Source organism: Martes martes (assembly GCF_963455335.1).
Source record: "Martes martes genome assembly, chromosome: 3".
Lineage (NCBI taxonomy): Eukaryota > Metazoa > Chordata > Mammalia > Carnivora > Mustelidae > Martes > Martes martes.
The window spans coordinates 59,810,492-59,822,848 of record NC_137890.1 but is presented as its reverse complement, the minus strand read 5'-3'; the positions used below and the strand labels follow the sequence as shown (position 1 = coordinate 59,822,848).

The following is a 12,357-nucleotide window of genomic DNA, read 5'->3' as shown; positions in this document are numbered from 1 at the left end:
GACAAAAGGTACTGCAAATAAAATCAGAATGTTAGTAGGGCAGTAAGTAAGTAATATTGCAACTGATATAAATTCTGTTGTATTTTCAATGAAAATGTAATGCTTTTGGTATGAGTTACTAAATATAGCTGAATAGTTTATTTTTACATATTTGTGATTGAAATTTACTCTTCTACAAATTGCTGTCTACCTGTGACACTCACGAGGAAATCTTAATTGAATAATTTTATAATGTGAATGTTTCTAGGAGAAAGATTTGTGCCAAAAGAGATTAAAAAAAAGAACAGATTGCTCTTTTGGCACTTCGATTAGTGGTAAGCATTGTTTACAATCAAAAAATTTATAAGGGTGCTAGATATTGTCAGCATTTGGTAGTAAAGAAGGTTTGCAAATATCATTTGATATTAATTTAGTTAAATATATCAAGTCTAAGCTCTTACAAGGGTAAGTTCTAAGGTTTATGAACATAGAGAAAATTTACAATGTGCTACAACCATTTTTCAGTCATTGGACAAATAACTGCTCTTTTTGAGAATTAGATAATGTTTAATTAAATGTCAATTGTTCCTGTCTTTAAGATCTTAAATGTTTGACATATATGTGTTCAACAGAGTAATTTAAATTAATGAAATCTGATCTTTTGTCTATGCAAGGCTGTTTCTGCTGTCAACAAAGTGGTAGACATAAAATTTGAGTTTCAGTGCCGAAATTACAGAAAGGAGTTGGAGTCATTATTTACCCTTCCTGAGCAACTTCTCAGTTCAAGATGGATGATTCAAAGAATATTAAGAGGGAATTTCTCATTTATAAAGTTACTTTTGATGTTTTCTTAAGAAAATGAAAACAAGGCAAAATTTAATAGCACAGGCCTTAATTAAAATAGGAAATAAACATACACATATGATAAATTCTGCTGTAATAGGGATTTCAAGTTAAACATACATACTATAGGTTAACAGTCCTAGACTATTCAATGCAGTCTTGCCCTTTGACACTATCTTTTTGCCTGAAATTGAGTTTTCAAAGTGATTTCTGTATGAAACAGGAATAAGTTGAATGCAGAATTGAAACAGATACATGTCAGGTTGTCAGTAGTCACACCTGACTTTTTAGTCTAGACTGTTAGTTTCAGTCTTCCTGATCCAATAAATAAATTTCTTAAAATTTATTTAAAAATTAAATTAAATTTTAAAAAATTACTTAAATTTTTTTTCGGTTTCATTTTCATTTAATTTTTTCCTCAAGTTATTTCTTTATGCCCCTTATAGTTAATGCCCTATTGTCAGAACTTAAATGCAGATTGTCCTCCAAATCCTTAATAAGACAGCTTGAAATTTTCTGAAAGTCAGTTTTTTTTTATTTTATTTGTTTACTTGAGAGAGAGAGCACACAGAGGGGCAGAAGGAAAGGGAGAGGAAGAGCATCTTAAGCAGACTCCCCACTAAGCACAGAGGCCCACACAGGGCTTGATCTCACAACCCTGAGATCATGACCTGAGTTGTAACCAGATCTCAGGCTGCTTAGCTGACTGAGCCACCTAGGAGCCCCTAAAAGTCAATTTTTTAATTGATCTATAGTCATTTTATTTTAATCCTCAGAGTTTTAGAATTAGAACCATTAATAGATAAGCTTTTTTCCTTAATGGTATAAATTATGTCAGTTGTAATAATTGATAAAAAATAAAATTCTCATAAGAGAGATTTCAGTTCAGTATATAATTTCATCCTTTGGCCCTAGATAGGTCTTCTAAAAATAGTTTTTCTGTCTTTTATCTAGGCTGAGCATACCTAAGTCTTTCCACCGGTTCTCATAGTATGAATTCTAGATCACTAGTATCCTGCATATTCCACTTTTGGATCCACTACGTTTTGTCAGTGTTCCTTCAAAAATATTGCATACAGAACTGAGTGTTCTCTGTGTGGTTTGAGGTACACAATACAGTATTTCTCTTATGTATAAGATCTGTTAGTGCACCCTGCCTGATTCCACTAACTTTCTCTTTGTCATCAGCACTTGGTTCATGTTCAGTCACAGTCCACTGAAACCCTGTTTGTCCAAAGTATGTTGCAAAACCTATGAAGTTAGATTCAGCAGTCATTTATTAAATACCTGTTCACTACTAGATGTGTTCATAAAAGTTTAAATTTGTACAGTTTTAACATGGCTATGAACCGGGCATTACTAACCCATTTTACAAAAAGGAAACTCAAGGTTCCATGTATTTAAATAACTTACTGAAGATAAGGATTCGTGAAGGGTAAAGCCAGGATTCCATCTTGGGTCTCCCAGATTCAGATTCATTGTTCTGTATCTTTGCTGCCTCAGTAAAGTATTTCTGCTGTTTATTATATTGATAAAATTGGAAATGCAGAAATTTACTATCAAATTCTTTTGCACTCAGGATGATTTTAGAGCCTAGGAGAGATACCTAGAATTTTTTATGTTTTTGTTAAGTGCAGTATTGCCTTATGTAAACTAGATTAACTAAAATTACAGCAGCATTAAGATAGAAAGTAGATATGCCTAAACAAAAATGTTAATGGAATCAAAATTGGAGTGACAAATCATTTACAAGGAGATGAGGGGTGAAAACCATTAATGCATATCAAATTTAAATTTTTATTAAATTTTTTACCTAATATGAAAACTAAGGTATTTAAAGATTTCTGTGTACTCAGATTCATCTTCAAGTTGAACTTCTTAAGCTAAACATATTTATTGTCTAACCTTTCAAAATGACTGTTTTTTTCTTAGAAGATCATAAAAATGAAAAGTTGATATATATCAAAAGCTAATAAAGATAATTAAAAGCCTACAAGCCAGAATATAAACCACCACGCTTGGAACTAAGACTTTGATAAAGGTAAAGGACAAGAACTGAATGGTACTGTTCTCTAATTTTTTTTTAATAGCTCTTTGTTTGGTTCTGCATCTAGCCTATAAGGCTATTCCCATATCTAGTTAAGGAATGTGGCTTTTCTTTTAGCCAGCAAAATGGAAAGCACAGTTTAAGGAATGGAGGCACTGTAATGTTTGTAGTGGACTAAGAGATAAAAGTAGAAAAATGGTGTGGACCATACCAGGAAGCATTGGTAGGTACATAGGTAGTCCAGTTTGAATAGTTTGAATGGATGATAGATATAAAATAATTAAGCCAGTTATTTGCTCAACACAGTTCTCAGAATTGAGAATAATTTTCTCTATTCAGAAGTTCTTATAAATGGGCAATTCAGTATCAGCCAGAAAGGTTGACGTAAGAATGCACTAGAGAGAATACACTTAAGTTGTCCTCAAAGTAGGAATAAATAGAAAGGGGATTAGTGAGTATTTTAGCCTCCAGCAGCAGCTTCAGTGAAGATTCAGGGATCAGGTGGGAATATATAGTTTAGGAGAATAAAGAACTGAAAACAATTTATTAAAAGCATGATATAAGTAATTTTATTCCACTTGCTATTTACCTGGTGGCCACAGCACATGCCTGATCAGTTTTTGTCCACTTATAAATACTTTCTATGCTTCTCTAACTTATAGGAATCTTTTTCCTAAATGTATAGCCACCCATACTTATAATAATAAAATGAATAATAATCCTTTACTGTAGTAACATTTAGTTTCTCTTGAAATTCCTGATTATTTCAGAGAGGTCCACATACTGTATTGTGTTGTCATGTCTCTTAAAAGAGACTTTTTAACTGGAGTGGTAGAGGGTTCCAATTGGAAAGAAGTAGGAAATACTGGATAGGTCCTAATTACACAAACCTTAATATTTTGGGTGTTTGTTTATCTGTCTGTATTAAGCAACTGAGCCACCAAAACTCCCCAAATTTTCAGTTTCTTAATTTTATTACTAAATTAATAATTAATTAATAATTAATTAGATTTTTATTAATAAAATAAAATATAAAATTAAATAATAAAGATTAACTTAATTTTATATTAAATAAAATTGTCACACAGTTTAGTTAAACCCCATAACTTAGGCCTATTCTTGAAGATATTACAGCATGACTAATTTTAAATTTTCTCCAGGTATAGTATCAACATTTCATACTGTGAGTTAGTATTCCATTGGCCTGAGCAAGTATAGTCATTCTGTGACCCAGGGACTATGTAGCCAGCTCCTTAGAGGTTTATGTTGCAGAATTTGAAGCATACTTGAAGAAAGTGATTATTACAAATAGTCTTGAAACCAGATAAAAAGTGAAGTTAAGTATTTGAAAAACCCAATGCATTGTACTAATACATAGTGGGTATGTCTAAACAAAAGAGCAAAAATATTTTCATGGCATGTATTAATATCTGAATATCCCTATCATGTGATGAAGCCCTCTGTAGATTCAAAGAAATTTATAATTTAAAATAACCCCTTCTTGTGGCGCCTGGGTGGCTCAAGTCAGTTAAGCATCTGCCTTTGGCTCAGGTCATGATCCCAGGGTCCTGGGATTGAGTTCCACATCTGGTTCCCTGCTCAGTGGGGATTCTGCTTCTTCCTCTTCCTCTACTCCTCCCCCCTTGCTCATTCCCTCCCTCCCTCTCTCTCTGAAATAAATAAAATCTTAAAAAAAATCTCCTTGAAAGCATAATCTAAAACCTACTTTAGAAGGTCATTATAAGTGAAAAGGAAGACTCAAAACTTACCAGACTGGGAGATTATTGTTTTGTTGTTAAACACAAGTAAAGGGAGATTTATCTGGCTGGAACTACTCTACTGGAATTACTCAATTTATTCATACATTTAAATCAAGAATTTCCGTATTTTTCTTGAGTGTGAAAGATACTTTTGCTAATAGCTTAAATCTTTCAGGCTTTCAAATAGAAAGCAGTTCTTTTTTTTTATTATCTCAGTTAAAAATAGAAATAAAAATAGGAAAATATCTTCCCCTGAGGGTATTTATTAAAACATCAGTGATAAAATTGCAGTAACCTCTAAGAGATGATATTAAGATGAGAGAAATTATAGTGTTTTTTTTAGTGATAAGAATGATCCAGTAGAAAAACTAAAGATGCAGGGGAGAGTGTTAAAGGAATATCCTTAAGTGAGCAAGAGAGGATAAAATATATAAGAGAAGGTTTATATCTTAAGAACAGTGATTGCTTATCCATTATACAGATAAGGAAGAGTTATATCAGCATATATATATATCAGCATATATATATACACACATATACATATACATATGCATATATATATGTAGGTTAGTAGATGTAGTAGAAATTGACAAAAATTCTCTTTTAATACCTTCTGTTTCCTGGGTGAAAATGAGGATGAAAGGAGAGAAATTATGGAAATTTGAAGGGAGAGAAGAGACATCTGTCTGATGGTTTTCTAGAAGAACGAAAAAATGAATATACCAAGGTTGCCAAACAGCTTCTGAACCAATTTTAGGTATAAAATATTTATAAAGCAAAATTATTTTTGGTCACAGGTGACATCATCTTATACGTAGAAAACCCTTGGTTCCCCCCACCCCAAAAAGTTATAACTAATAAAGCAAATTCAGTGAGGTTGCAGGATACAAAATCAACACTCAAAAATCAGTGACATTTCTTTGCATTAAAAGTGAACAATCCAAAAACTAAATTAAAACAATTACATTTATAATAACATCAAAAAGAATAAAATGCTTAGGAATAAAATTAACCAAGATGGTGAAAGGCTTCTACACTGCAAACTACAAAACATTACTAAAAAAAAATTTAAGACACACAAAAAAATAAATAATTTTTTAAAAATTTAAGACACAAATAGAAAAACATCCTGTGTTCATGTTTTGGGAGTCTTGGTATTATTAAGATGACAGTATTATCGGGCTCTCTGCTCAGCAGGGAGCCTACTTCCTCCTCTCTCTCTGCCTGCCTCCCTGCCTACTTGCAATCTCTGTCAAATAAATAAATAAATAAAATCTTAAAAAAAAAAAATGACAGTATTATCCAAAGTGATCTACAGATTCAATGCAATCCCTGTCAAAATCCCAATGACATTTTTGTAGAAATAGAAAAACTGCTCTAAAATGTATACAGAATCTCTCAACGGACAACAAATGGCCAAAACAATGTTGAAAAAACAGATTTGGAGATCTCACTTCTGATTTCAAAAGTTCATGCAAGGTCCTGGTAATCAAACAGTATGGTACTAGCATAAAGACAGACATATAGACCAATGGAATAGACTAGAGGGCCTTAGAAATAAACCCTCACATACATGATGAAATGATTTTTAATATGTGTGCCAAGACCGTTCAGCTGGTTCAGTTGGTAGAACATGTGACTCTTGATCTCAGGGGTACGAGTTTAAGTTCCACATTTGGCACAGCTTACTTTAAAAAAAAAAATTCAATGGGAAAAGGACTGGATATCAACATGTAAAATAATACCTTATACCATACGCAAAAATTAAAATGGATCAAAGACTTAAATGTAAAAACTAAAACTAGAACTCTTAGAAGAAAACTATAGGGAAAACCTGATGACATTGGACTTGGTAGCAATTTCTTGAATAGTACACCACAGGCAGCAACAACAAAAAGGTAAATTGGACTCGATCAAAACTTAAAACTTTTGTGCATCAAAGACACTATCAACAGTGAAAAGGCAGCCTAGAGAATGGAAGAGAATGCTTGAAGATCATATATCTGATAGGTAACTTATATCCAGAATACATAAAGAACTTTTATAATTCAACAACAACAGCAAAACCAAACAACCCAGTTAAAAAATGAGCATAGGACTTGAATAGACATTTCACTAAGGAAGATGTACAGATGACCAATAAACAGAAGATGCTCAAAAGACTACTCGTTAGGGAAATAAAAAATCAAAACCACACAAAGATACTACTTCACATCCATAAGGATGGCTGTTATTTTTGAAAAGAAAGGAAAAATGTTAGCAAGGATGTGGAGAAATTGGAACTCTTGCATTTCCTATGGTGGTGTAAAGTGATAGAGCCTGCTATGGAAGACAGTGTGGCAGTTTTTTAAAAAATTAAAAATAGAGGGGCGCCTGGGTGGCTCAGTGGGTTAAAGCCTCTGCCTTCGGCTCATGTCATGATCTCAGGGTCCTGGGATCGAGCCCCACATCAGGCTCTCTGCTCAGCAGGGAGCCTGCTTCCTCCTCTCTCCCTGCCTGCCTCTCTGACTACTTGTAATCTCTGTCTATCAAATAAATAAAAATAAAATCTTTTAAAAAAAATTAAAAATAGAATTAAATGCCATGTAATCCTGGGATTTAGACCCAAAAGAATTGAAAGCAGGATTCAAAATAGATATTTGTGTACCATGTTTATAACAGCAAGTTAATCATAATAGCCAAAAGAGCAAAGCAACTTAAATGTCCATAGACAGATAAATGGACAAACAAAATGTATATATACACAATTGAACGCTACTCAGGTATAAAAAGGAAAGTCTGATATATGCAACAGCACTGATGAACCTTGAAAAGGTTAACTTAAGTAAAATAAGCCAGACTCAAAAAAATAAATACTTTATGATTCCATTCATATAAAGTACCTAAAGTAGGCAAGTTCATCAAGACAGAAAGTAGAATTGTGGTGTCCAGGGGCTGAGGGGATGAAGGCATGGACAGTGTTCAGTGGGTACAGTTTCAGTTGGTGTAGATGAAAAGGTTCTGAGTTGGAATGTGGTGATAGTTACACAACAGTGTAACTGGGCTTCATGCCACACAATTGTATAAAATGGTAAAATTTGTGTGTATTACAGCCACAATTTTTAAAAAAAAAAACGATATTCTTACTGTGACGTTTAAAAAAATTTATGAAAGTGACTTTCATTTTGCAATATTCACATTTATTTCTTTCAAGGTTGTCACCTTTGACTTTGTTTAAAATATATAGACTTAGCAAAAAAGAAAAGAAAGAAGATTGAAGAATGACCAGTGGATTTCTTCTTGATTTTGAAATTTTCGTGCATTAATTATTATTATCATGTATATGTATGCATGAGTTAATGTATACATATACTGTGGGCAGCAAGAACAATATATAGTCTTGAATAGTTGTTTAATGATTTTGTATCTTATAATTTAAATGATTTTAAATTCTTTCTGAGAAGGGATTGTGCCTATTTTAATCTAACTAGTGTAACGACTGGGACAGTGCCTGGCACATAGTAGGTGTTCAGTAAGATACTTATTAAATTAAAAAATGTACGTATATAAATTTTGTATATTTGAAAAAGGCATGTTTGTATTTTTTGTTTGGAAAGTGGGTTTATGGGAGAGAAAGCCTGAAGAAGTGTTCCATAATTGATAAATGCAAGTATATATTGTGTATTTCTCAAAGTCATTCCAAACAGATTTATTTTGATTACATACTAAAAAAATGTGCAGAAATTTGAGACAGGGGTGTCTGGGTGGTTCAGTTGGTTAAGCAACTGCCTTCAGCTCAGATCATGATCCTAGAGTCCCAGGATTGAGTCCTGCATCAGGCTCTGTGCTCATTGCAGGGTCTACTTCTTCTCTCATCCTCCCCCAACCCATGCGTGTGCTCTCTCTCTCTCTCTCTCTCACTCAAATAAAATCTTTAAAAAAAAAAAAGAAAGAAATTTGAGACAGTAATAGAGCAGAGTAGTATATGAAATAGAGGTTGCTCGGGAGATTAGCTACGTATATTTAATGGGAAGATGCTCACAAAAAATGTAGAGTATAGGACAGTTGTGCTTTTGTAAACAATTAGATATGAGAAGATGTACATTTCACTGTACATCTCCTTATTCCATTCCTCTATACCATGGCTTTAGCATGGCCATTTTAATGGTGAGAAAACTGGAGCAAAGGTTGTCAAGGCTTGAACTAGAATGATGGTAGTTTTATAGTCTCTTTTAGAGAAGTAATTGCATTTCCTACATCTGAGTAAGTAGAAACTGTTTAGGAGTATATTTCCTTGCCTAGTGAAGAGAGGAGGCAGGTAGGATATAGGAAGATTTAGAGCCACAAGATTCCAGTTTATTTCTCATCTCTGAATACAAAGTTAACTCATCTTTCCAAGGCTTCATAATCTGGAATTATCTTTGCGGGAGGAGATTGGTATTGGGGAGAGGGAGAGATAGAATCTTAAGATCTTAAGCAGGCTTTTCCTTTAAAAATGTATTTGGGGGTACCTGGGTGGCTCAGTTGGTTAAGCATCCAACTCTTGATTTTGGCTCAGGTCATGATCTCATGGTCATGAGATGGAACCCTGTGGGCTCCATGCTCAGCATGGATCCCAATTAAGATTCTCTTGTCTGCCTGTGCCTCTCACCCACCACCACCCCTACTCACAGTCATGCATGCACTCTGGCTCAAAATGGATTAGATAGATATAAATAAAAGTATATTAAGTCATGCACTTAAGTTTATTGAAACTGAGCGTTTGTGTGTCATTTCTTATTTTTCCCTTGACATGAAGTCTTAACCTTCTTGATGAAGAGGTCTTTTGAAAGGTGTACTGCAAGGGATGCAATGCTGTCTGTAAATTAACGCTTTTACGAAGGTAAAGACGAAATTTTATTAATTCACTTTGTATTTATAAAAGGAAAAAATAACTTCTATATATTATAACTTTCAAAAATTTAAATATTTAATAGTATTGGCCTATTAAGTTGACAAAAGATGAAAAATGCTTTTCATTTCCGTATATTACACATCTTTGTGTTCCTAACCTATAACAGTGTACTTGGCACACAGTATGCTTTTCTTAAACATTTAATGTAGAAATAAATTTTATTATGCTATTCTGAAGCTCTTTGTCAGTTTTAATCTTTAAACATAGGTTTCTTAATGTATTCTCTTCTAAAAGAAAAAAATTTTTTGTATCTTTAGGTGCTATTGTGTATTTAAAAAAACAAAAACCTTGGAGTAAAGTAGCAGCACATAATGGTTTGTGGATTTTGAAAAGGTGCAGGCCATATTGTGCTGCCTCAAAAATACAAGGGTCTGATCTTCTGAAGAAAATATATTTCTTTTTATTCATGGCTCTTATGATAGTGATGTCAGCAGTGCCTTAGCAGCACGTAAATATTGGCGTTAAGATTCTAAAATTATCTCCAGTATTAACTGTGCTGCTGAAGTAAGGTTGGCCATACTCTACAATCTAATGTTTTACAGTTTAATATGTCTTAATATGTATTGATATTGCTGATATATCTTCAGTTTTGATAATGTATTTTCACTATTATTGATAATCTTGCTATATTTAGAATGGTTCTATAAAAATAAGTGCTAACTTTTCTTGTGTATTCTATGTGTATTAAAGTAATATATAATTGTGGGGCACCTGGCTGGCTCAATCAGAGGAACATGCAACTCTTGATCTCAGAGTCAATAGTTCGAGCCCCATGTTGGGTGTAGAAATTACATATAAACATTTTTAAAAATGAAATAAAATCTTTTTAAAAATAGACTAAAATAAAGTAATATAATTGAAACTTAATAATTGTGTTGAATGCCATCAAGAGTTTATTGAAAGAGCTTATACAGAATCAAATTTACTTTAATGCACATTTATATTCAATGTAAATACTGAAGTTTTTACTTAAATATTAGTTTTCCCTTTGTTTCTCTAGTGATATGAAATTTAAGATATTTGCTTATCTCACAGATAAGTGTACATTATAAAATATACATTCTGAACAGAACTTTGAAGACAGTTTTTAGTAATGTTTCTAAATATTTCCTTGTAAAGGAAGGGGGAGCTATCAAAACACGTAAATTAAATTCCTGAAATCCCAGGTCTTAAAATGCTCCTAATCATAACTTCAAAGTTAGGAAAGACCTTACAGATGACCAGCCTATTTGTTGGGTAGCTCAGGAAACAGAAACTCAAATTAAGTAATTTACCCCATATGACAGATTATGATCTTAATCCTATGCCTTCTAACTTTATACTATGATATTTTTTCCTCCTTTTTATTAAATGTTTTTCTGAATTCTTAGGCTGAAGATTTTTGACAAGTCGAAAATATGAAGTCCTTATTTGTTTTTTTATATCCAATATTAAACTTCAGAGAAAAGTAAAAATTATTATATAGGTATTTTATAGATGGGAACAGTCAAAATTTTTAACTTAAGATTTGAAGGAAAATGTTTTCTTCTTTTTTTTTTTGTTTCTTAAGATTTTATTTATTTGAAAGAGAGAGTACAAGCAGGGAGGAGGATCAGAGGGAAAGGGAGAAGCAGACTCCACACTGAAGGAGCATATGCAGGGCTGTGTCCCAGGACCCTGAGATCATGACCTGAGCCAGAGGCAGCCAGCCGCTTAATCAACTGAGCCACCCAAGCGCCCCAGGAAAATATTTTCTTTACCTTCTTTTTCTTACTTTGTTACTTTATTAAGTTTTACTAAGTCATTAAACTAAAAATTAATGTTCAGGATAAGACAGCAGTGTTTATGTAATATACACACTTCTGGTCTTCTTTTCTACAAGGAGTATCCTAACCTTTTCAACTGTAACCAAGCAGAAAATCTATAAAATGAAAGCAGTTCTTAATGAATCATTTCCAATTATTGTCTCTCTTAGAAACTCTAAAAGTATTTCAGATGTAATTTAAGGAATTGTATTTGAGGATCTTCTGTTTAAATTCTAACTTGAAGGTAAAGAAAGTATATAAGATAAAGCATTCATTTTTAAGAACAGCTTTTCTCCTGCAAAATTTTTTTACCCCAAATAAGGAAGCAGCATACCATATATGTGGTAGCTAGAATTAAATGCCAGCATTTACATGGAAATAAGTATTGCCTTGGTGCTTTGAAAAATCATCATCAAGCTTTTAACCTGTTTTCTTTATTTCATTTTATCTATTTTATGAAAGACTGTAACAAACAAATGATAATTTTTAATTCCACTGAAAGTATTCCAGGATTTAATATCTAAATGCTTAGAAATATTTATTTGAATAAATTACGAAGTTTGTCCAGTATTTTCCAGAACTCAGGAATTAGATTTCCTTTTTCTGTTTTTATTTTCCTAAGTATATTTTGACTTAATTTTAGAAAATTATATTTAGTCTTACCTGCCTTCTAAATGACAGAAAGAAAACCTGGATTTTACATTTACTAGGTGAATCTTTATATCTAGATCCTCCAGATGTGAAGAAGGAACATTTGGGGCTATTACAACTAAATGAAAACTTTCTTGTTTTAATCCTGAGAATGAATTAAAGAAAAATTGAAATATTGGCAAAGTGAGAAACTATAGAAAAACTGTTATCATAACAGCATACAGCTTCTTTCCAGTCTCTTACTAAAGAAGAGGAAATGGCCTTTCAGTACCTAATGAAGCACACATTTTAGGTAATTCAGCGGAACTGGGAAGTTTTATTTGTATGAGTTAATACACTTCCATCCTTGTATAATTTTGA

The 12,357-nt window shown here is 32.6% G+C and overlaps 1 protein-coding gene across 1 annotated transcript in view; it reads left to right on the top strand.

Annotated features, from left to right (window-relative positions):
- The window catches only part of LOC308340227 (uncharacterized protein), a gene marked incomplete at its 5' end in the record, with an annotated part of 30,442 nt that overhangs the window by 16,983 nt on the left and 1,102 nt on the right, over nt 1–12,357 (top strand). Inside the window, 2 exons of the mRNA XM_080799387.1 lie at nt 9,407–9,490; nt 12,075–12,289. The remainder of the gene's footprint in view (nt 1–9,406; nt 9,491–12,074; nt 12,290–12,357) is intronic.